The sequence below is a fragment of the Mustela nivalis genome, assembly GCF_964662115.1.
Source record: "Mustela nivalis genome assembly, chromosome: 11".
Classification (NCBI taxonomy): domain Eukaryota; kingdom Metazoa; phylum Chordata; class Mammalia; order Carnivora; family Mustelidae; genus Mustela; species Mustela nivalis.
The window spans coordinates 39,428,606-39,453,301 of NC_139030.1; positions in this window are offsets into that span (position 1 = coordinate 39,428,606).

The window sequence follows — 24,696 nt, forward strand, 5'->3', positions numbered from 1 at the left end:
ACATCTCCCAAACTAAATAAACAGAAGTTCTAATTCTATACAACAACTTGGGTAGTTTTGTCTTATTCAGGATAATTAGTTCATGTGAAAGAATGTGGTAAATATTACTAACACTTACAAATAACTAGTTCTTTTCTATTCCTACTACCTTAAAGACTACAATTCTTAGTGTTAGGTAGGGTTGTGTGACTAGCTCTGAACAATGGAAAGAAGCATAGAAGAGGTGGGTAGGAGATCTTTATAAACTTTTTTTCTCTTAACAAACAAAACAAAACAAAACAACAAGACCACATATCCCAGATGATACAGGTTTGGTTGGTGGAGCTGTCATCAGCCTGGAGTCTCATTGACTATATAGAGGAGAGCCCATGTTGACCAAAACTAAGCATGTAACATGGACAAAGAATAAGCTTTAGTTATGTTAAGGCCATGGGATTTCAGAATGAATGTTTACTGCAGCATAGCATAGCCTACCCTGACTAAAAATGACAAGTAGGCAAGGAGATTGCCTTATCTCTGGAGCCTAGGAGAAAGAAATTAGAAGCAGGGAAGGCAGCTAGTCGTAAGCTCTCCTGTCTTCCTTCTATCCTCGTGCCTTCCTTTAATCCTTGTTCGCTACACACAAAAAAAATGCACGCATGCTGTCAATTTTCAGTTCTATATTCACACATATGCCAACTTTATAAAATGAAAATAACTGGGAAAACACATAAAGTACACAGCTTAGTCTTGTGCATAATTTAAACATTTAAAAAATTTTATGTATTCAAATGCATTCATGAAAGGAGACATTAGCATGAAAAGCAGATGAGAAGTTGGTTTTTAGTTCTCCTAGTCTTGCTGTTCTTTGCCAAACATTTTCTTGATAGCTCATACCTATCGCCACTTTTCTTCCAAAGATATCCTAGAAATTTTTTCTACCTTGTTAAAATCAACACTCAGAAAACGCTGTATTAAACTCATTCACTCACTTAGTCTTCAGCCCATCTTGTGTATGACATGTGTTGTGTCTGTATCTACCCTCAAGGGACTCCCAGGTTATCAGGGAGGCTAACCTGCAAATAAGTCCCCTGCAAAGGGAAGTGTGTGGTATAGACAGAAGAGCAGGAATTAGAAGCAAGCCCATATGATGTGAAGGTCTTGGGATGTCAAGAAAAGATTCACTGAGAAAGATGTGTTGACTTCACTATTTTTTTTTTAAGATTTATTTATTTATCCTATAGAAAGAGAAAGAGAGAGAGAAAGCAAGTGAGCACAGTGGGGGATGAGCAGAAGAAGAGGGAGAAAGAGTCCCAAGCAGACCCCATGCAGAGCGTGTAGCCCAACCTGGGGCTCGATTCCACAACACTGAGATCAGAGCTGAGCTTAAATCAAGAGTTGGATGTTCAATCAACTGCACCACCCAGACTCATCTGACTTTTGCTCTTTAAAAGACTTTTGCTGGAGAAATTCTAGTGAATTCTTGGGGAAGGGGAAGATTAGAGGCAGAGAGGCACATTAGGCAAGAGGCAAGGGATTCATAAACTAGAACAGCTAGCAAGAGGAATGGTGGAAAGAAGATTTGTGTCAGAGATATTAAGAAGTAGACACTAATTTGGATTTGAGGAGTAAAGAAGATGGAAGTGTTTAAGAATATTCTAGACAAAGAGTCAGTGAATTTTGTCTGCAATGGGCAAGCTGGTAAATATTTTAGACTCTGTGAGTCATATACAGCCTCTGTTATAGAGTCTTTGTTTTTACAGTCTTTATTAACTTTTAAAAGTGTAATCTTTTAGAAATGTAAAGGCCATTCCTTGTTTGAGGTATGGATTTGACTCATATGCCAGTTTTTGTCAACACACATTCTAGGTTAGGCTATCCCAAGGGGAATATCTTGAGTTAGATAATAGGAGAGAAGAGTCAGCCTGAAAGGAAACTGAAAATTTCAGTTTCTTTTTTTTTTAAATTTGTTTCTAATACTAATACTACTAACTAATATTACTAACTAGGGCTAATACTACTAACTAGTTGACTGTTTTGTCATAAATAGAAAAGTTCTTTCAATAATTTTCAATAATTTTGAAGTTTTGACATACTTATTGAATTTCCCTTTATTATAAAATCTGCTTTTACAATATGTTCTTTGTTTTAAAAAATATACCTTTGATTAAGTACACCTGTAGTGCTTTAATTTTTTTTTTTTAAGTCGCATTTGCCCAGTACATGTACTTGTCAGTTTTTGGTTGTAATGTCCTCAGTACTTAGAATTAAGAATATAGGTTTCTTCAATCATAACATTTGTGTAGAACCACAAAAGACCTTGAATAGCCAAGCAATCCTGAGAAAAGAGAACAAAGCTGGAGGAATCGCCCTTCTGGATTTCAAACTATACTACAAAAGTCATAGTAATAAAAACAGTATGGTACCAGCACAAAAATAGATGCATATATTAATAAAATAGAATAGAGTCCAAAGTTAAATCCCAGCATATATGGTCAATTAATCTTAGATAAGAGCCAAAAAACATCCAATGGGGAAAGGATAAGCTTTTCAACTAATGGTGCTGGGAAAACTGGAAAAATCCATGAAATTGGACTCCTGTCTTACACCAGTCACAAAAATTAACTTCAAATGGAGCAGAGACTTAAACATAAGACCTAATACCATAAAACCCCAGAAGAATATTTAGGGAAGGCACTCATTGATTTGGTCTTGGCAATGATTTTTTTGGAAATGACACCAAAAGTACGAACAACAAAAGCAAAAATCAACAAATAGGACTGCATGAAGCTCAAAGGCCTCTGCATAGCAAAAGAAACAACAGAACTAAAAGATAGCCTATGGTCCAAACATATATTGGATAAGGGGTTAATATCCAAAAATATATAAAGAATTTATATAACCTAATGACAAAAACGATGATTAAAAAATGGACAGAAAAGGGCATCTGGGTGGCTCAGTTAGTTAGGCATCTGCTTTTGGCTCAAGTCACGATCCCAGGGTCCTGGGATTGAGCTGCACCTCAGCTCTCTGCTTAGTGAAGAGTCTGCTTCTCCCTCTCCCCTCTGCCTGCTGCTCCCCCTGCTTGTGTTCTCCCACACCCGTTAAATAAATAAATAAAACTTTTAAAAAAAAATTAGAAGACTAAAAAACTTAAAATGGGCAGAAAAACAGAATAGACATTTTCCCAAAGAACACATCAAAATGGCCAACAGGCACATGACAAGATGCTCAATATCCTTAATCTAAAGGGAAATGCAAATCAAAATCACAATTAACTATCATCTCACACCTGTTAGAATGGCTATTATCAAGAAGACAAGAGGCAACAGGTGCTGGTGAAGATGTAGTAAAAAGGAAATCCACATACGTTGTTGTGGGAATGTAAATTAGTCCAATTTCTATGGAAAACAATATGGAGCTTCCTCTAAAAATTCAAAATAGATCTACCATATGATCTAACAACTCTACTTATGGATATTATGTAGAGTATATACACAATGGGATGTTATTCAGCCATGAGAAAGGAGAAAAGCCTGCCATTTGTGACACCTAAATTGGCTTTGAACATTATATTAATGAGATAAGTTAAAGAAAGACAAATACTGTATGATGTCATGTACATGTGGAATCTAAAAAAGCCAAACCTGTAAATAAAACAGAACAAAATAAAACAATAAAATGGTGGTTTCCAAGAAATGGTTGGGTGAGGGAATAAGATTGATGGTATTTAAGGGTACAAATTTATAACAAGTACTAAACAAGCCACAGAAATCTAATGTATGGTATACTGAATATAGACAATCATATTGTAAGTATGTAATGTGCTGCATACCAAAACATAAATAACAGGAACCATATTACAATGTATAAAGGTAACACTCTACATCTTAAATTTATACAATACTACTAAATTTATACAATAAATTTACTATTTATACAATAAATAATACTACTAAAATTATACAATACTACATGTCAAATTTATCTTTTAAAAAAAAGATCCAGGTTTCCTTTGTCATTGTTCATGTTGCTTGTTTTTGTTTTTGTTTTTGTTTTTGTTTTTTTGGATACTTGTATTCCAGAGAAAGAAAGGTGAAAGTAATAACAATGATTATAATAAAGAAGTAAATGCAATGTAAGATCCTGGATAGGTTCTTGCAACGTACACACAGAAAGGATATTTGTTTAAAAACTGGTGAAATTCACAAAGGTGTGCGGTTAGTGCGATTGTACCAAAGCGAATTTTCTGGCTTGGGTAATTGTGCTATAGTTATGTAAAATATTTACATTAGAAAAATCTAATGTTACCCATGTAACTTTTCTGTAAGTTTAAAACGAGTTCAAAATAAAAAGTAAGAAAATTAAAAGTAAGAAAAAAAAAGAATACAGGTCTCTTATTATAAAGCCATAACCCATCATATTCTTCACTAGTAGATGCTTTTTGGCTTGATGCACAGTAGGTTCTCAATACGTTATTTGAGTCAATTAATGATAATGATAAAACATCCATTTAAGGTAAATATCTGTTCATATGGGATATAATCACTAGTTTCACGAGGCTTAAAACTCTTCAAACTTTGGGAGTATATAAATCAGTTAGTAGGAATGCTGTTCAATACTATTTGAATTTTTACATTTGGATTAAAAGATGAGGACCAAGAAATGTTTTTTATTATATCCTAAATATAATTTCCAGGCCTTAAGTTATAGAAAACTGCTCCTTTTCTTTTTAATTATTATTAGAATGAGCACACACCTGGAGCACATACCATTAATAATTCCTGTTTATTTGAATGTGGATTAAGTGGTTTATGGAGTAATGGGTTTATGGATTAGCCTGTTTCCAGGTGGAGATGGTTAAGGTACAGCAGAGATTTGGGATTAGATCAGTTTCCCTACAGAGGCATATAATAAAGCCCTGGGGAATTAGTCCTGATGATCAGTTGCCCAGGGGTTAGAGGACAGGATTCCAGGCCTGGGGTCCTGCAATCACACTTGGTCTACTCTCTTAGCAGCCCTCCCCAAAGTTTGGCTCCTTAGCTCCTGCACTTAGGAGGGCTGTCCTACAACTCCCAATTTCATAAAATATGTAATTGTTTAGCCTCACTGGAAAATGAGATCTTCCCAGATGCCAGTTGTGCTTTATCCAGTGTTTGACCGATCTGTAAACTAGCTTATCTACTTTGAGGTAGTGAAGGGTTGATGTATCTAAACTTGTGTGCTTTTGGATTATCTATAACCTACTTTATTTCCACCTCCCCTCCAAGATAATCTCTGATAATCAAGTATTGACATTATATGTCATCTCCCAAATTTCTTTAAAAATACAAACTTCACAGCATTCTGACCAGTTCTGTTTTATCTTCCAAAATATTCATTTCATTTCAGGGATCCTATGATATAGTTTCATTTGTTTTCAATTTGATACTCCTGTGACAATGTGAAACTGTCCAATTCACAAGTCTGTGTTTTTAATATTCAACTCCAAAAAAACTGGGCTGAAATTTAGATCTTCACTTAGAGAAAGGTTTCCAAATTCTTAGAGCTACCTGAATATTAGTATGCCAATTCTTAACTCCGGAATGAGTTCACTTTATAACATCTTCCATGTCTTTTAGCTTTTTACTGCATTCTTTAGTTCCAAAATACAATAAGGCAATACATATAAAAGAGCTTAAGAAAAGTTAAAAAAAACAACAACACCAAATAAAGAGATCTGTAACTATAAGCTGAAACCCACATGTGCTTTATCCTATCAATATCTGAAGAAGAATGAACAGAATGGGTTAGTGAAAAGGAAGTATCAGAAAGACTTAGGGATGCCTGGGTGGCTTAGTTAGTTAAGCATCTGCCTTTGGCTCTGGTCATGATCCCAGAGTCCTGGGCTCCAGGCCCACATCAGGCTCCCCGCTCAGGGGATAATCTACGTCTCCCTCTCCTTCTGCCCCTCCTTCTGCTTCTCTCTCTTTTCTCTCAAATAATCAAATGAAGTCTTAAAAAAAGAAAGACCTAGGGAAGAAGCAATATAGGAATCCAAGTATAGAAGAAAGTAAGTGAAAGAAGAAAAAAAGAAAACTTAGTGCTCTTGCTGGCTGAATTCATTCCAAGCTGTATCCCTCTTTTTTTCATATTTCATATTTTGTATAGTGTAAGTAGAAAGTACTGATATCTGTAGGAAGGCTGGAGGCAAGCCATACAGAGTCACACAAAGCACTCATATGTTTCTGAATTAAAGCTGTGGGTCTGAAAACAGAGTAAACTTTTTTCTTCTAGGATTTCCAAAATGAGTTAGGTTTTAACCATTTCTCCTTAGATCTTGGGTATATCCATTCAGGTGAACCTTGGAGAAGCTATTGTCAAAGCTGTCAGTTTGCACATACCATGTTGTTAAATCAGATAGCTCAGGGGCGCCTGGGTGGCAGCATCTAACTTCTGATTTCAGCTCTGGTCTGGATCTGAGGGCCCTGGGATAGAGCCCTGAGTCGGGCTCCTCACTCAGTGGGGAGTTTGCTTAAGATTCTCTCTCTCCCTTTGCCCTCCCCGCTCCCACTCCCTCTCTTTCTCTCTCTCAAATAAATAAACAAATCTTTCAAAAAAATCTATCAGATAATTCAGTGAGCCAAGTTTACCTTTGGAATACTCTAGCTCCTTGTTCATGGCTAAACACTTTGTTTTCTTCTTCAATCCCTTAAATTTAAATGTTTAAACGATTTAATGAAATTAAAGTGACTAAGACAGTATATGTAATCAATAAATAGAATTCCTTCTTTCTCTGCTCTTTGATCCCCTTTTCCAGTGCCTCGCACTTTCAGTCTTCATCTTGGATGCCTGAGCTCCAGGGGTGCTGTTCTGTGGGGCCTACAGAAGCGTGCCACACTGAAAAGCCTCTACCCATCTCCTCCTCAGCTTCAGAACTTGCATGTCTCTGGAAGTCATTAAAGCATTTCAGATATTCCAGCTCTCTGCCTCCCAGGCATTATCTGTCTCCTTGAAGTTAAGCAAGTTCACATGACTAGTTCCGGTTATTAGGCTGGGAGTAGAAGCAAGAAGTATCTCTTTCAGGCCTAGGCATTGAATTACTAATGTAAGACCCTTCAGAGTGCTTTTTGGCCAGACTCTAGTGACCAGTAATATTTGAGATCGTGATTACTCTATTAACCTGAATTCCAGAGTGAAGAGATGTGGAGCAGAGTCCCAGCTCAATTACAAAAGGGATGAAGTGAAAATAAAAGATAAACTATTGTTTTCAGAAGCCAGTGACTTTGGGAGATATAGTTTTCTGTAGCATAACCTAGCTTGTCTATGACTGATAACACCATCCAGTACTTCTTCCTCTCATCAGTATACAGGAAAACATAGACTTCTTGAGGACAGAGTATATGTTGCCATGGGTTTTGTCAGTGCCTTCCCAGTGCCTAGAGTATGGGCAATAATCTATAAACATTTTTTAATTCCAACAATTAAAGAAAGGATTTACTTCTGGTTATGGAGATAGTAGGTTATAATGGAGTAAGCAAAGGCAGTTACTCGTGCAAATGAATCACAGCTCTATTAGCTAATATGTTTTTGTTCCCAATATTACTCAGTGGTGTTGCAGATACATTGGAAGGCTGACATACAAGATGATTTTAGTTAGATCTGGGCTCTTTCAGAAAATGTCACTTGGGCAGCTACCTGACCATCTTCATCAAAAGAAAGGCTCCAAATCTGCTTAAGACTAGATATGAGTTATTGAGGGAACTATTTGGCACAACTTAAAGGAAGAGAGAAAGAGCCAAACTGAGCCTTGAGAGTTGTGTTAAATAAGGCTTAGCTGATTAAACCGATCATGCCTCTTGAGTTATCAGTCTTGTACTTAACTGTAACTTAGTTGAATTTTAGGAGATTCTGGCTGTGAATTGCTAACATCATTTCACATTTTAGTCCTTTTTTTCCCCTTTTCTTTATGACTTCTGAGCAAACAGAAAAGCTTCATTTATTTTGTCATCTGAAATTTACCTCTCCAAAAATACTTTCTGAAATACCTGCAAAAAGGAAGTTTTTATATAACAGATATATCACTGTGTGATTATAGTCCCTACACACCAAAATCAATTATAATGGAAGTATGAACATTTTCTACCAAGAACTATGTTGGGAATTCCATTGCAGGCTGCAGGCTGGTGCCAAAAGAGAAGCTAATCAGGCTGAGCTGGACCTTGAGAGTCATCCAATTACAACACCCAAAGATCATGTTAAATGGGTCCTAGCCAGAATATCTAAAATGGTTGAGGGTAGTATTAGCGTAAGGTGGTGATAATCAACGATCCGGAAGGTGAGTGACAGGGTTGAGGTCCCAAGGGCTATCTCAGTATTTATCTAGATAGCAACCATATAACAGTAGCTAAACAGACTTCTAGGACAGAAAATAGAAATGGAGACTGAGAAGGTAGATTGGGGACCTTGAGCTCGGTAAAGTACAAGGTTTCAGAACCCAATACCAAGTGAGACACTGAGCAAAAAGCTGATAGTGACAGTCAGAAATGAAAATAGACATAGATAATTATCTCATGAGAAAGCTACATTGAATAAATTGTTTATAATAATTTGTTTTTTTACCACTGAAAAGGCAAGAGTGATGGGAGACTGGTGAAAGGATTGGTGACAGGTAGCAGAAGAGGTTTGTTTGCTGACTGACAGTCTTCTGTGACCACTTAACATTATGGAAGTTATCAAGCCTTAAATTGTCTTGTTTTACTTTTTTAGTTGCGTATTACCAGTTTCTTTTCTTCTTAAAATTTGGCTTCTTCATAAATTAGCAAAAACAAAGAGATTCTAGATATTATAAATATTATAAAACAAAAGGAACCATTTGTTAGAAAAAGGATGTAAGATATTTAAAATGAAATAATATTCACAAAATATATCTTCTTATAACTAAAAGTATTAGAAGGAAATGTATTTAATTGGTAAAGTTAAAATATATGAACAATCTATTCTTTCAGCCTTTTAAACTAAGCAGTAAATTTGTAAGCAAATACATTATTTTCATATATTTAAGTGTTTATGAAAAGTGAGGTACTTTTCAGATTTATTATGAGTGGTCTCTTTTCATCTTTATTTTGGGTGATCTCATCTTCACTTATGAATTTTACTTAATGAGGTTATAACTAGCTGACACAGGATAACATTCTGAGGACAATTTGAGGTCATGGGTTCAGGGAACCTGGAGTTTCAATCCTGACTCCTGATAACTCTTACACTTGATCTTCTATGTCTGTAAAAGGAATCATACTAAATTGTCTCGTAAGTTCATTCTGGCCACTACTAAAGTTACAAATGTAAAGTCCCTGACCTCATTAAATGATCTGCAAATAATAAGTGCTATTTACTCCCTACAAATGTGAGCTTCAAACCTGTGTAAGGAACCTCCTGTTGGCAAAGTCTGGGGGGTGTTGCCAAGACGTGACACATTCAGGGTCTCTTCAAAAACAGAACTCACCATCTTGACCTCTAAATTCACTTTGTCTGTAATCTCTGCTTAACTGCTTTCAATGTTATCTCCTGGATCTAACCAATCACCCAGACCCACTGATTTTATCTCACGTATGTCTATAATGACTCCTCCTTGGTGAGTCCCTTGGTCAGTGCCCTGTTCTCTTATATCAGCCCCTTAATTTGTTTCCTTTGATCTATCCCAGTGCTCCTTCTATTAGGCTCCCTCTTCTATCCCTTGAATCCATTCTCCATGGGCCATCAGAGTCATCCATCTAACCCATCTAAAACCCAAGAGGGTGACTCCTTTAGAAACTCCCACTGGAGGGGTGCCTGGATGGCTCAGTCCATTAAACTTCTGCCTGCGGCTCAGGTCAAAATCTCCGGGTCCTGGGATGGAGCCCCATGTCAGGCTCCCTGGCAGCAGGGAGTCTGCTTCTCTCTCTCTCTCTCCCCCTTGCCCCTCCCTACCACTTTTTTTTTCTCTCCCAAATAAAGAAAATATTTTTAAAAAAGAAGAAAAATAAAGAAAGAGAGAAAGAAAAAAAAAAGAAAAAGAAAGAAACTTCCAGTGGCTTCCCATCACAATAAAGAAGTCAAAGCTCCTACCATGGTTTATAAGCTTTAAGTCTCAAGTGTGTTCCTATTACCTCTAGTTATTCTCATTTGGGGCATTCAAATTTTACTCCTTTTTCTCCAGGAAGGTGCCTTTGTATCCTAGACTATGATGTGAAATGCCACACAGTCTGCTCAGAGTATTCTTACTTTCATTGATCACTTCTCTCTATCAAAGCAAATCACTCTTGGGATGGTCTCCTCCGCTAAACTATGAGCTTTCCAATTGCTATGGTTATGGTTTGCTCATCTTTGTGCTGTAGAGCCTAGCTTCTAGTATATTCTTAACGTTTTATGGAACTACTGGCCTTCATTTTTGTTAATTTTCCCCAGTATCTCTCATTTCCCTTCTACCTACAGGAAAAAAAAAGAAAGAAATTCTCTGCCTCTTCTAGTTTCGTATTTCTGGAAAGGCTATATATAGCTCTATTTCCATCATTTTCCAGTCTAGTTCCATTCTATTTCAGGCATTAAGAATCTGGGGTGCAAAAAGTATCCAAATGTCCTATAATACAAATGCTTGTTAAAAACAAACAAAAGAAACTGGTCAAGTCTCCAGAACATTCTGGAGATGCTGGGCCAAACTTAAAATGAATTGAGCAAGCTCACGGGATTTAAATTTGCCTGGCAACAAAACAAAACAAACAGGTGGAAAGAAGGAAGGTATAGCCCTCTTTTAAGTCTAGATCAGACAACTTTTAGAGCTCTGCTGTCCAATATGACAGTCACTAACCACATGTGGTTCCTGATGACCAGAAATGCGGCTAGTACCCAAATGAGCTGTGCTTTAACTGTAAAATACATACCATATTCCAAAGACTTCATACGAACACAAAGAATGTATAGTATCTCAATAATATTTTGATATTAACTACATGTTGAAATGACAAGATTTTAGGTATGTTGGGTTAAACAGAATATATGATTAAAATTAATTTCACCTTTTTTTTAAACCTTTCTTAATATGGATACCAGGAAACATAAAATTATATACGTGGTCCACCTATTAAACAGTCCCAGTAGAGGGAATACCCTCTGTAATTATTTTTTTCTTCAGTTGGAACCCCCGAGATATTCCTTTGGGGAATATGATAGCCTGTCTGGGACAGGCCCTGCAGAACCAACTTGTATTCTCAGGCATTCGTAGGACCATCTGTGAACAAAACATATCTGCCCCCCTAGAAATCAGGCATTAATCTAAATAGGTGTTCCTAGCGGGGCACCTGGGTGGCTCAGTTGGTTAAGCCTCTCTGCCTTTGGCTCAGGTCCTGATCCCAGGGACCTGGGAAGGAGCCCTCTTCAGGCTCTCTGTTCAGCAGGAAGCCTGCTTCTCCTACTCCTCCTGCTTGTGTTTCCTCTCTTGCTGTGTCTCTCTCTGTCAAATAAACAGATAAAATCTTAAAACAACAACAACAACAACAAAACTGCTTATTAAAAAAAAAAAATTAGGTGTTCTTAGGCAAAACTACTTCTAACTTCTACTTCCAGGGGGACTTGGGATTCATTTGAACAAGTTCTGTGTTCCCCATGGTTAAGTCATTTCCAATGGGGCATGAACGAGGGTTGAGCACCTACCCACTGAATGTCTACTGAGCCAGCATGTGGCTAATTGGCCATATGCCCAGATCGTTAAGGCCCCACTTTGGGTCAGTTAACAGTCCTGGTTCTTGGGTGAATAACTGCTCACCTCTCTGAGGTGAATTAACTCTTTCAGGGCACTAGGGTACCACTTAGCACACTGAAAAAAGTAATTTACATAATGGCTCCCTAGGGACATCCTGAATGCAGAGAGGAAGTGCAGCAATTCAAAGCTCACACAGCAATCCTGCAAAGCCAATTAGGGGAGCAAGATAAATTAGATGGAAGTGTGCTCTGTCCAATTGAGATATAAAAACAGTTTATATGAGCGGGATGTAATTGCCTAAGTGGGAATCTGGCTAGGAAAATGAGGCTTTGGAAAGAATAAAGCATGGCTAAGACCTCAGTTCTATACAAAAGCAGAGTGTATGCTTGTGCACTTGAAACATTGTATTTCTAGATGTTAGGAGTTTGTTGTTGTTGTTTGTATTTTGTCCATATTATCATAACTGTTATGCCTAATTTTTAATAAATATATCTGGGAATTAAGAAACTTAACTTCAAGCCACAGCACTACCACTGACTACTATGCGATCTTGGGTAGGTTAGTTTTTCTCCATGGGCCTCAGTTTCCCCATTAGATGTCAGAAATTGTGTTGGGATTGGGATGTTTTTAGGCGGAACTTGGTGAAAGGGACTCAGGAATGTCCAAGTCCTACCCCCAGGCAACAGCCAGGTGGGACAGAGAGATACAGGCAAGAAATGATAGCCCAAGGAAGCAAATTTATCACCGACTTCTCTTTTAGCTGGGCTCCGGTCCCAAAGTCCAAGGAATGCTCTGGTAAGCTGAGTGGGAGCACCTCGCCCAAGGGAGTTTTTTTCTTCTTACCTGAAAGCCCGAAGCAGTCTCTTACCACACACTGGTTGGCTACAGCACGGACTGGAGAAGATAGTGCAAATGATAGTTTTGCTTAAGAAAACAGACTCTAGGTCAAGGCACTTCCTTGTGCTGTGAGAGGAACCCAATGCATAGTGGCAGCATTTCCCCTTTGCCCATGAGGATGGACTCTACTCACTGGCCTCCCTCCAGAGGAAGAGTGAGGAAGGGGTGGAAGACTTCCTCAGGGAGGGAAGGAATGAAGAGTTGCCCTTCCTCAGCTCCCACTTCTACTCGTAACTATAGTTCCTGTATGCCATCTGCATGGAAGTCTGAGACCTTTACTGTTAGTCTGGCAGGCGCTTTAGCAGTCTTCTACTTTGCATCTCTAAGAGAAAAAAAAAATGTCCTGTTGATTGCTTGCTTTGCCTACCTAAAGAGTTCTTTGAGATCTTTTGAGAAAGCTTATTAAAGACCCCTATCTTGATAATTCAGAATAATAGCTCCTCTGACAATCAAGCAATAATAATGTTATTAATCACACTCACTCATGCAGCGCTAATTATGTGTCAGGTGCCATTCTAAATGCCATGATATATCAGTGCATTTAATCTTTACAACGAATCTAGGAAGTGTTTTAATTATAATTGGCATTTCTATTTTACTAATATGAAAACTGAGGTACAGAGTGGCAAAGCAACTTTTTGCAGGCATCATGGTGGCAGAGCTAGGATTTGAACCCAGGGTAGGAACACTTAAAGCCACTAGGTTATACTTCCCTTCGGTGTCAGTTTTACTGCTTCGACTATACATTTCCATCACATAATCATCTCCATTTATAGAAAAGGCAGATTTAAAATCTGAAATCCCACTTTTATATTAATTTAAGTGCTTCTAATCATATGTAAACTACTTATACACAAGTGAACAGTAATTATTAAAGTGTTCTAATTAAGAACACATACACATATTTATATTTGTTGTAGCTAATGTTTTAATTGCATAATAAAATTTTGCTAACACACTGCAGTAATTATAAAACATCAGAAAGTTTCATTTCATTTTATGCAAAAATGTAAAATAATCATGGAGGGCTAATGAGGTTTGGTGCCTCTACACTCATCACCTTTTTGTTCAGACAGGCAGAGGTGTAACATGCAAATCTAACACTTAATGAAAATTAAGCATAATATGTCTTACTGACCTACGCCATCCACTTGTCACTCATTAATTTGCAAAATTTAGCAACTTATAATGAGCGCTACTGTTACTGTGCTCGTGAGTTAATATTTAGGAAAACTTGTCCCTTAGATGCCTAGCAGGGACTAGTGTTGGTAAAAGATTTTCATTGATTATACCTCCTAAGGGAGAAATTCTGAGGCCCTTACATCAGTCAGTGGCAGCTTGGCACACAAAAGGGCAGCAGTTTGAGTCCCAAGTGTTCTGAATAATGCAGCAGGTAACTACCTCATCAGGGGTTTAAAATCCCCTAATGCTTATTTGAATTTTCCTTTATAAACACCTACCTAATAAAAACCTTTCATGTTTGCCACAATTAAATGCAAAGAGCTTGTGATTTAGGTTCTGTAACCAGAACCTAGCTCTCTTCACCCACATAGGTTTAGAAATATTAAACATTGTTTCCACCTTTTCTGACTCAAAAGATTACCAGGAACAGGATAAGAAATAGAAGGCCTCTGCTGGCCATGTTTTCCTTAATGGCTTTGGAACAATACTGCAAGTTCCCTTCTCCCATGTGACTAGATTACATGCTATTTTGTCATCGAGGTTGAGTATGCATTTTCGGTGCAGAAATATGTATCCTCATAAGCAAAAGGCTTGTTTTCGAACACAGTCTTTTTCTTTTTTTGGTCACTCCTTGGTCTTCATTTTTATTTTACTTTTTCCTTTCTTGTCTCACCTTTTTTCTCTTTGAAATCTTATTTCAGCCTTTCTCCTTCTACCTTCCCTTATTTCTGCAATTTGTCACTTGAGAGGAATGCAACAGGTGGGGAGGGAGTTGTTGAGATGCCTGGGGGTGGGGTGGACAGGAGGCTGTCACAGTTGACAGAGGTAGCAATATCCTCAAATTGTCACTGTCTTGAAGAAGCCGTGGGGCTTCACCTTTTCTTCCCACCATGTTTCCTTCCTGAAGATCTTTCATAAATGCAACAGTATAAGTTCCCAGCACATAGTAGATGCAAAATAAATGCTTGCTTGATCATCATTTCCCTGCAGCCCTCTGAGGCAGCAAGTGGGCTTATTTTATTGGCTTGGATTTATTTTCTAGTGGTAGGGGCTAAATTCTCCCCTGTATCTCTATTTCTATGTTCAGATTTCTCTAGTGGTGTTTTTTGTTTGTTTGGTTGGTTTTCTTTCTTAGAGAGGGAGAGAAAGAGTCAGAGGGAGAGGGAGAATCTTAAGCAGGCTCCATGTTCAGCGTGGAGCCTAATGCGGAACCAAACATGGGGCTCGATCTTATAAGCCCAAGATCATGATCTGAGCCCAAATCAGGAGTCCAATGCTTAACTGACTGCACCACCCAGGTGCTCCTCTAGTGGCATTTTTAAGGAATCACAGCACACAGTTCATTTTGCAATAGTAGGAACTCTGTCCATATTTACTTGTAATTATAGGCAATCTGCTCTTCAGGTTTATGCTGTCACGTGAGCCTAGTATGGTTATTATGCACAACAGAACCATAAGAAGACACAGGTTAATGAACAGGCTGTGTTTCTCTTCCATTATGTTATCACCATTTGCCCTGGTTTAACCTGCAGACACCGTCTTCCTATGTATATTGCTATGTCTGACCTACAGGCTCTGCTTGAGAATGCCGGCTCCTCTGTCAAACACTAACTTCCTTAGGTTTGCCATCCTAGCCTGGAACACAGTGAAGTGACTTGATAGGGCACCATGGGGGTCAGAAACTCTGCCTCACATTTCAGTCATCCTTGGTTACCCATCCGAAATGCAAACCTCTGATTATTTCTCTACATCTTCCCCAGCTCATGGACATGCTCTGCGCTTATGCTACTGGCCTCACAAACTTGTCCATGGCACTCTAAGGTGTAACTGCCCCTCATTCCTCAACCCACTCAAAGAATGCTGCCTCCAGCTCTCTGTGTGGCTCTTCCTGGATATCCCTGCTTCTCTTCACTCAACCCAGAGAAAAAGCAGTTCATTTTAAACCCAATACAGCACAGTTCCTTGAAACTAAATGGTCTTTTCTAGCTCCCAACACTGATATGGCTATTTGTGCAGCACAGTCTATGCACCAGGCACTAAAGAAAGCACCTTATGTAGATAATATTTATTCCTCCTCCTATCATCCCTAATTTATATACCAAAAAGCATAATTGAGTGCTTCCTATATGGAAAATATTATTTTAGGTACTTTATTTATTCTGAGTTTCCCCAGAAGCCAATCCTGAAAAAAAGATTTAAATAAAAATTGTTGTTTGGGGAGTTGATTCTATGGGGAGTGGGCAAAGAAGCACAGGAAAGGGAAAATACCCCGTAAAGCATATGTTATCAAGGAAGTTACCACTTTTGGTAAAATCTGGGTAAAATGGGAAATCTAAAGGTCAGTGTACAATGCCATCCTCAGAGTTATGCTACTCAGGAGTTAAAGTATGTCGCCAGAGGCATATAAATGGATTTTTAGATAGTGCTGAGATTTGGCTGGAATTGGAGACTATTCATTGGTAATAACACCAACCTATTCACTTCTGTGTGACTGCCCCATATGACCCCCAACCAAAGCCTTTATACTTTAATTCTTCAAATTTGTCTACACCCAAGTCTCTTCATCCTCCCTTGTTCCCTCACATTGGTTGTTGTGCCTCTTCCTTTACTGGACTGGACATCTGCTCACTCCGAGATAGCCATCACTGTCTTCTCTTTTCCTTCTTTCTTCCACCTCTTTGTCATGTTTTCATTTTGTTTCATTATCATCCCCAAATACGAACTTGTTCAAACCCCTCTTCTCTTAAAAATAGAAATATTCTTTTTACTTATTTGTTTATTTATTTTTGAGAGAGAGAGAGAGCAAGCAGGGGCAGGGAGGGGCAGAAGGAGGGAGAGAATCCCAAGCAGGCTCCATGCCCAGTGCCAAGCTCACCATGAGGTTCGATCTCTTGACCCTGAGATCATGACCCGAACTAAAATCAAGAGTCGGATGCTAAACTGACTGAGCCACCCAGGTGCCCCCAAAATAAAAACATTCTTGATTCTACCTCCTTCTTTAACTGCTACCTTTTCCCCCTCCCACTCCCACCTCATTTCCCACCTTGCTTGGTTATTCCTACAGTATCACTTTCTCCTCTCCTTTTCCTTCTCCAGTCCATGGCCATCAGGTCTCCCTGACCCATCCTTTCTTGAAAGTCCTTTTTTTTTTTTTAATTATAAAAGACTATCTTCAATCTTTATGTTCATTTATTTTTTCTGGAGACTTTGAATATCTTAAATGACTGACTTTCTTGAAATTCTTTCTCCTTGTCCTCTTTAAAGTATCCTCTTTTTCCTGTGTGTGTGTGTGTTTTTTTTTTTTCCTGGATAGCTTTAAAATGAGCTCTAATAGTACTCATATTCTTTTTTTTTTTTATTTTTTTTTTTATTTTTTTTTTTAGATTTTATTTATTTCTTTGACAGAGAGAAATCACAAGTAGATGGAGAGGCAGGCAGAGAGAGAGAGAGAGAGAAGCAGGCTCCCTGCTGAGCAGAGAGCCCGACGTGGGACTCGATCCCAGGACACTGAGATCATGACCTGAGCCGAAGGCAGCGGCTTAACCCACTGAGCCACCCAGGCGCCCCAGTACTCATATTCTTGACTTGAGCTGTTTCTCTTCTCTACATATTTCTCCTAGATATCTTCCACATCTGTAAATTCAATAATCTTCTTCATTCCAGTGACTTTAAAATCTTTATCACATCACAAATCTCTTTGATAACCTCCAGATCTGTATTAAACACAAGTTAATGACCACCTTCCTCTAAACCTCTTCTTCCTTCTCTTTTTTTGTTTAGGGTCAACATTATCTCTCTAGTTTCTTTTTGAAAAAAAAAAAAAAAAAAAAAAGAATAATCCCCAAACTGGATTTTTAAAAAAATTAGTTTCAGAGGTAGAATTTAGTGATTCATCAGTTGTATATAACACTCAGTGCTCGTTACAAGTGCCCTCCTTGATGTACCCCCATCTTCCCACCCACATCCCCTCAGTTTGTTCAGTGTCTTTTTTGGTTTGCCTCCCTCTCAATTTTCATCTCATTTTATTTTTCCTTCCTATTCCCTATATTCATCTGCTTTGTTTCTTAAATTCCACTTATGAGTGAAATCATATGGTATTTATTTTTTTCTGACTGATTTATTTCACTTAGCATAATACTCTCCAGTTCCATCCATGTCTTTGCAAATGGCAAGATTTCATTCTTTTTGATTGCTGAGTAATATTTCACTGTATATATATACACCACTTCTTCTTTATCCATTCATCTGTCATGGACATCTGGGCTCTTTGCGTAATTTCGCTGTTGGGGACATTGCTGCTATAAACACCATGGTGAATGTGCTCTTTCGAGTCACTGTGTTTTTATCTCTTGAATAAATACCTACTAGTGCAATTGCTGGGTCACAGAGTACCTCTATTTTTAGCTTTTTGAGGAACCTCCATACTTTTTCCAGAGCGGCTGCACCAACTTGCATTCCGACCAAGAGTGCAAGAGGGTTCCTGTTTCTCTGCATCCTCACCAACAATCTGTGGTTTTGACTTGTATTTCCCTGATGCTGAGTAATATTGAGCATTTTTTCATGTGTCTTTTGGCCATTTGTATATCTTCTTTGGAGCCATGTCTGTTTATGTCTTCTGCCCATTTCTTTCTTTCTTTGAAAGAAGAATTTTTTTTTTTAAAGATGTTACTTATTTATTTGACAGAGAGAGACAGAGCAAGAGAGGGAACAGAAGCAATGGGAGTGTGAGAGGGAGAAGCTAGCTCACTGCTGAGCAGGGAGCCTGATGCAGGGCTTGATCCCAGGACTCTGGGATCATGACCTGAGTTGAACACAGATGCTTAATGACTGATTCACCCAGGCACCACTTCTGCCATTTCTTGATTGGATTATTTGTTTTTTTGGTGTTGAGTTTGATAGTTCTTAATAGATTTTGGATACTAGCCTTTTATCTGATAAGACATTTGCAAATATCTTCTCCCATTCTGTCAGTTATCTTTTAGTTTTGTTGAGTTTCCTTTGCTATGCAAAAGCTTTTTATCTTGATAAAGTCCCAAAAGTGCATTTTTGCTTTTGTTTCTCTTGCCTTTGGAGACATGTCTAGCAAGAAGTTACTGTGTCTGAGGTCAAAAAGGTTACTGCCTGTGTTTTCTTCTAGGATTTTGATAGATTTCTATCTCACATTTAGGTATTTCATTCATTTTGAGTTTATTTTTGTGTATGGTGTAAGGAAATAGTCCAGTTTTATTCTTCTGCATGTGGTTGTCCAATTTCCCCAACACTATTTGTTGAAGAGATGGTCTTTTTCCCATTGGATATTCTTTTCTGCTTTGTTGAAGATTAGTTGACCATAGTCAGCGGTCCATTTCTGGGTTCTTTATTCTGTTCCACTAATCTGTGTATCTGTTTTTTTTTTTTTTTCCTTTTAAAGATATTATTTATGTACTTGATAGAAATATAGTGAACACAGTAAGCAGACTGGCAGGCAGAGGGACAGGGAGAAGCAGGCTCCCCAACTGAGCAGGGAGCCCAATACCGGGCTTGATCCTAGGACCCTGGGATCCTGACTTGAGCCGAAGGTAAGCCTCTTAACCGACGGAGCCACCCAGGTGCCTCTGTATGTCTGTTTTTATGTTAGACCATGCTGTCTTGATAATCACAGCTTTGCAATACAGCTTGAAGTCTGAAATTGTGATGCCACCAGCTTTGGTTTTCTTTTTCAACATTACTTTGGCTATTTGGGGTAATTTCGGGTTCCATACAAATTTTAGGATCATTTGTTTCAGCTCTATGAAAAATACTGATCATATTTTGATAGGGATTGCAATGAATGAACAGATTGCTTTGGGTAGCATAGACATTTTAAAAATATTTATTCTTTCAAACCATGAGTACAGAATATTTTTCCAATTCTTTGTGTCTTCCTCAATTTCTTTCATAGGTGTTCTATAGTTTTCAGAGTACAGATCTTATACCTCTGTGGTTGGGTTTATTTCTAGGTATCTTATGTTTTTTGGTGCAATTATAAACCACATGGATTCCTTGTTTTCCTTCTGCCTCATTCTTAGTGTATAGAAATGCAACTGACTTCTGTGCATTGATTTTATATCCTGCGACTTTGCTGAATTCCTCTATCAGTTCTGGCAATTTTGGGGTGGAGTCTTTTGGATTTTCTACATCGAGTATCATGTCATCTGTGAAGAGTGAGAGCCAAACTGAATTTTGTACTTTTGTCTTCTCCGCATTCATTTCTCACATAGAATTTGTCTTGATTTGAATTTCAGTCCACCATTTTGGCATTCGTCAAATCTTTGTCCTCCTGTGAATGATTTAGCTCATGTCCTCGTCTTTACTTCAGCAGCCTTCTATATGTACTTCCCTGACTCTGTTTTCGTCCTTCTTAATTATTCCTCAATCCACTTCCAAGAAACTAACATGACTACGTCACTTCCTGGACTGAAAGCTTTCTCTAGCTCCTCTGGCTCCTCCAGGACCCTCAGAATTAGTCCTGTGTTCTTTGGCAAAGCCTGTGAGTTCTTCCTGGTATGACATCTTTGTACCCACTCACAGACCCATGTTTTTGTGCAAGCCACATTTTTTGCCTGGGATACCTGCAGGATCATTGCCCCTTGTTCCCAAACAGAGACACTGTTCTACTACTACTTACCTAAAAAATAACTAAGTATGTATTCTTCTAGCTCAGTTCAGCTCAAGCTTTGAGAGATCTCTTCAGCCTGCCAGATATGCTCTGGATGCCCTCTTAGGTGATTCCATTAACACCAAATTATCTACAGTAATAAACTTGAGTTTGTTAAATAAAAGGTCCACATTGTATACTATTTCAAGCACCTAACACAGTGCCCGGCATAAAGCAGGTGCTCAGTACCTAAGTAGGGAATGCAAACCTTACAGAATTCCTGCCCTCACACAAACACTCAATCCATCTTTTAAGAAAAACATTTAATGGCAGCAATTCTTATATAATATGTTCTCACCTTTTAGAACTCCTACTATTTGACTGGAGTTTCTCATTCTACCTTCCATGTCTCTTCCATATCTTAAAAATATTTTTGACATAAAGTTAAATAAAATTAGAAGGATGAACTCCTTATTTCTTAAAACGTACTTGCAAGATGGATGATTACAAAGATGTATCTTTAGAGACAACTAAACATCCATTTAATGTAAGTGTGAAATGTCCACTAGCTGCCGTCATGATGACTAAACATTTTGAATAGCTATTTTCTTAAGTAATTTTTTAAAATGTGTACTTCATTTATGTGTCAGGAAAATGCACCATTTCATTTGATTAGTGTAAATCAAATCGCTACAAACTGCTCTCTGAACCAACACCATGCTGCTTCAGATGTGCATTAAGTAGTAAATCAACTTTATTGGAAATGCGAGGTCTCATCTTTTCAGAGCGAATGCTATGTACTTTTTTCAGAGATGCAATAATTCTTTTACATTTCTGGATTCTCTATTAAATTGCTCCTATTTAGTAAATTATTACTGCTCTAAGTAGCCCAAAGTAATGAAAGTATTAAAAAGTGTCCAAAAGTTACATTCCTGTGGTATTCCTGAGCTTTCAGCTGAATGCATTTAGCCTTCTCTCCTTATCCTTTCAGGGATTTCTCAATACCTTTGGCAAATTTCAACAAAGATTTGCCAGCATCCATTGACTGGGCATAATATTTTATGACCTGCTTCTGGGGAGCTTTTGGACTAAAAGACATTCAATAATTAGAGCACAGCGAGGGGCTCAGCAGAAGAATGCCATGCTGCCTACAAGCGATGAAAGCTATTGTGTGTGGCCAACATCACACTTATGTGCATCTGTTAAATTAATTCATCTTCTATGGCTTTTCTCATTTTGATAGAAAATTTATCAGCAGCCTAAAAGAGTAAGACTGGTTCAGTTTCACATTTCAATGTGTTGCATTCAAAAGCTGTGAAGTGTGATTTTAAGTACTGCTCAGAAAACAATATCTATAATGTTAAAAAAAAAAAAAAAAAAGCTTTGTCAGGTAAAAGAAGGTGCATTTTGGATCCGAAATGGTTCTCTGCTGGGCAGCATGAAATGTGTGATAGTGAAGCCTTCCCCTTAAATTAAAGCAATTTAACCTGGCCTTTTCAACATAAGATGATTACTTACTTCTATTTTACTGAAAATGCACATGCATTGAATCTGCTCAAATATGACAGCTAGTGTTTTCTAATCTCTGGTCAGACACATATTAAGTTAACACATTTTAACTGCCTTGTAGGATGACATTTTAGCCCACATGGTTTTAGAAATAGTCCCTGCTACATGCTTCATCAGTTGCAACTGTGGATTGAATGTTCCTTTCAAAGCACGACCATAAATATTTCCACAAATGAGTGATCTGTTCCCATTACATCTGCTAATGCTATCTTATGGCAGAGCACAACAAATAGTTCCGACATCACATCACTGCACACGGGAACTGTTAAGGGGCACTCTGGCGGGATGTACCACATCACAGAGAATTGCATCACTGATTGTCTCTGAGGAGCTAACCTGTCTTTCCGGAGACATGTTTCCTGACAGCCTGTCACAAGGAAAGCTGCGGATGTGCAAGGAACAAAGAAAAATGCCAACACTGTATATGTTAAAAAGTCGCAAACTTTAATCTCAACAGTGAAGGGGAGCAGAGTTTGCAACCCCCAAATTTGCCTCTTTGGCATGCATTTTATTCTAAATTTGTTTTGTTTTTGTTTTATTTTGGTTTTTTGTTTGTTTTGTTTTGTTTTTTTCAAAGAAGCAACAGACATTAAAAATGAAGCAAAGAAAAAGCTCTAAAAGCTGAGTAGAAGTTACCCTTTCGTAAAGGACATTTATATTAATAAGGGAAATCTCCACTTGTAAGGATGTTCCCGTCCCTGTACTGGGAAAGGGGGGAGGATATCTCAATCTCTAGAAACTCTTATCAATGGAGAGAGCAACAACTTAAATCTATGCAACAACCTTACCCTTGCTTTTTGTGTTATTCCCAGTAACCTTCCATGGTGGACTCCCCATCTGCGATAAACTCTGTCTTTAACTGACAATGATAAACTTAAGGTGACGGCTTCATCCATTATGGAGACTTACTCCGTTTTCCTAGGTCTATCTCATGTATACAGGAGACAGGCATGTTACTACACTTCCGTTTGTTTTTCTCCTGTTGATCTCTTATCAATTTAATTATTAGACCAGTCAAGGAAACTAAAAAGAAAGAAGAGGAAACTTCTCTGCGCCTATTTTGGTGACCCAGACGGGACCTTTGTAGCATGGATACTGCTCACCCTAGAGCCATGGCAGCTGAGAAATCTTGGGGCATCTGACAAAAAGCTAGCAGAAGGTAAGAATTCTCACCCTATCAGTTCTGGATCTCTGCCCACAAAGTCTAAAGGAAGCAAAAGGGATTTAGTTCGTTTCTTTGTCTAAATTTATGTTATCAGGAAAAAATGTTTGGGTGAACTAGTTCATTAGGTGTAGTGGCTTTGGTAAAAAATCTGTATTGGGTACTTTTGTTTCCTATTAATCCCTTTCCTCCCAGAGATAGTCATTGTTTTCTTTTTGTCTCTTTCATCTTGTTCTGTCTCAAGAACTTGGTTTTGCGACCAGGGAGAATATTCTCCTTAGTCTCTGTCAGCCGGAGGGTACATGTATGGCTATGCTTCTGTGGATCGAATAAGCAGAGTCCTCTCTTTCCAGCTCTGCCAGCAATCAGGGGAATTTGTCATAGGGGTCTTGGTCCATATGGCGCTTTATTCATCTCAACCTTCACTGCCTTGTTAGAGCTAGAAAAGTCCCAGTCTATTAACACCTATTCAGTGCCATAGATTAACAGGTCTGTAACTGGAGGCATCTCATGTTCTCATGGGAAGCCAGAGATACTGGCTTACACTTACTTACACTGTACCATTCTTACCATCTATAAAGGAAGACCTTTGCTTTCTTAGGCTGACTCTGAGAGTGAAGTTTCTAGATCTTGTGAGGCCTACAACTTTGCATTTTCCTTTGGAGATGACTCTTGCATCTTTGGGATGCCATAAAAAGGCTCATTGGTTTGACTCGGTATTGAGATTAAAATAAGATCCAACTTGTCAATGGCCACATGATGGATTCTTTGAATTGGACAAACTTTGATAATTTGAAAATTTCCCTTCCTTCCTTCCTTCCTTCTCTCCTTCTCCTCTCTTCTCCTCCACCTCTCCTTCCTTCTCCTTTTTTCCTCCTCCTTCTTTAGAGCACTAGTCCTAAGCAATTATCTTATTGGTACCTATAGAAAGACCAAATTAAAAAAGTAGGTAAGAATTCTCACCCTATCAGCCACACAGGCACCTGGGTGGCTCAATCAGTTGAGTGTCTGACTCTTGATATTGGCTCAGGTCATGATTGTGGGGTAAAGTCCTGCATCAGGCTCTGCACTCAGGATGAAGTCTGCTTGTACCTCTCCCTCTGCTCCTCTCCTGGCTCATGCTCTCTCTCTATCTCTCTCAAATAAATAAATAAATAAATAAATAATAAAATCTTTAAAAAGAAAAGTGGACATAGAGAAGTGTAATGGCTGGTTTTAGGGACTCTCTTGAGGAGAAAAAAGAATAGGAATTAGACTTAAGACAAAAATCAGTATCCACATCTAATGTGAATTTCCCTTCTCAAAATCGACCCCATCTATCTATTTAAGCTTCCTCTTTTCTGCAAGATTTTACAGGGAGCACTCAGCCTAATATCTAGGCAGAAAGTATACAGGTTACACATGTAAATGCTGAAAGCCAGAGAGTGAATTTAGTAGAAACACCCTAGATGTGTGGTAGGGCTCACTTTGCTGCCCTTTACAATACTTCCTATAAGCAGGGCTCTGTAATCAGGCTCTGCCAGTTTCAGACTTTACTATGCATGTACTTTAAGGATGTGTATTAGACTTCCATCA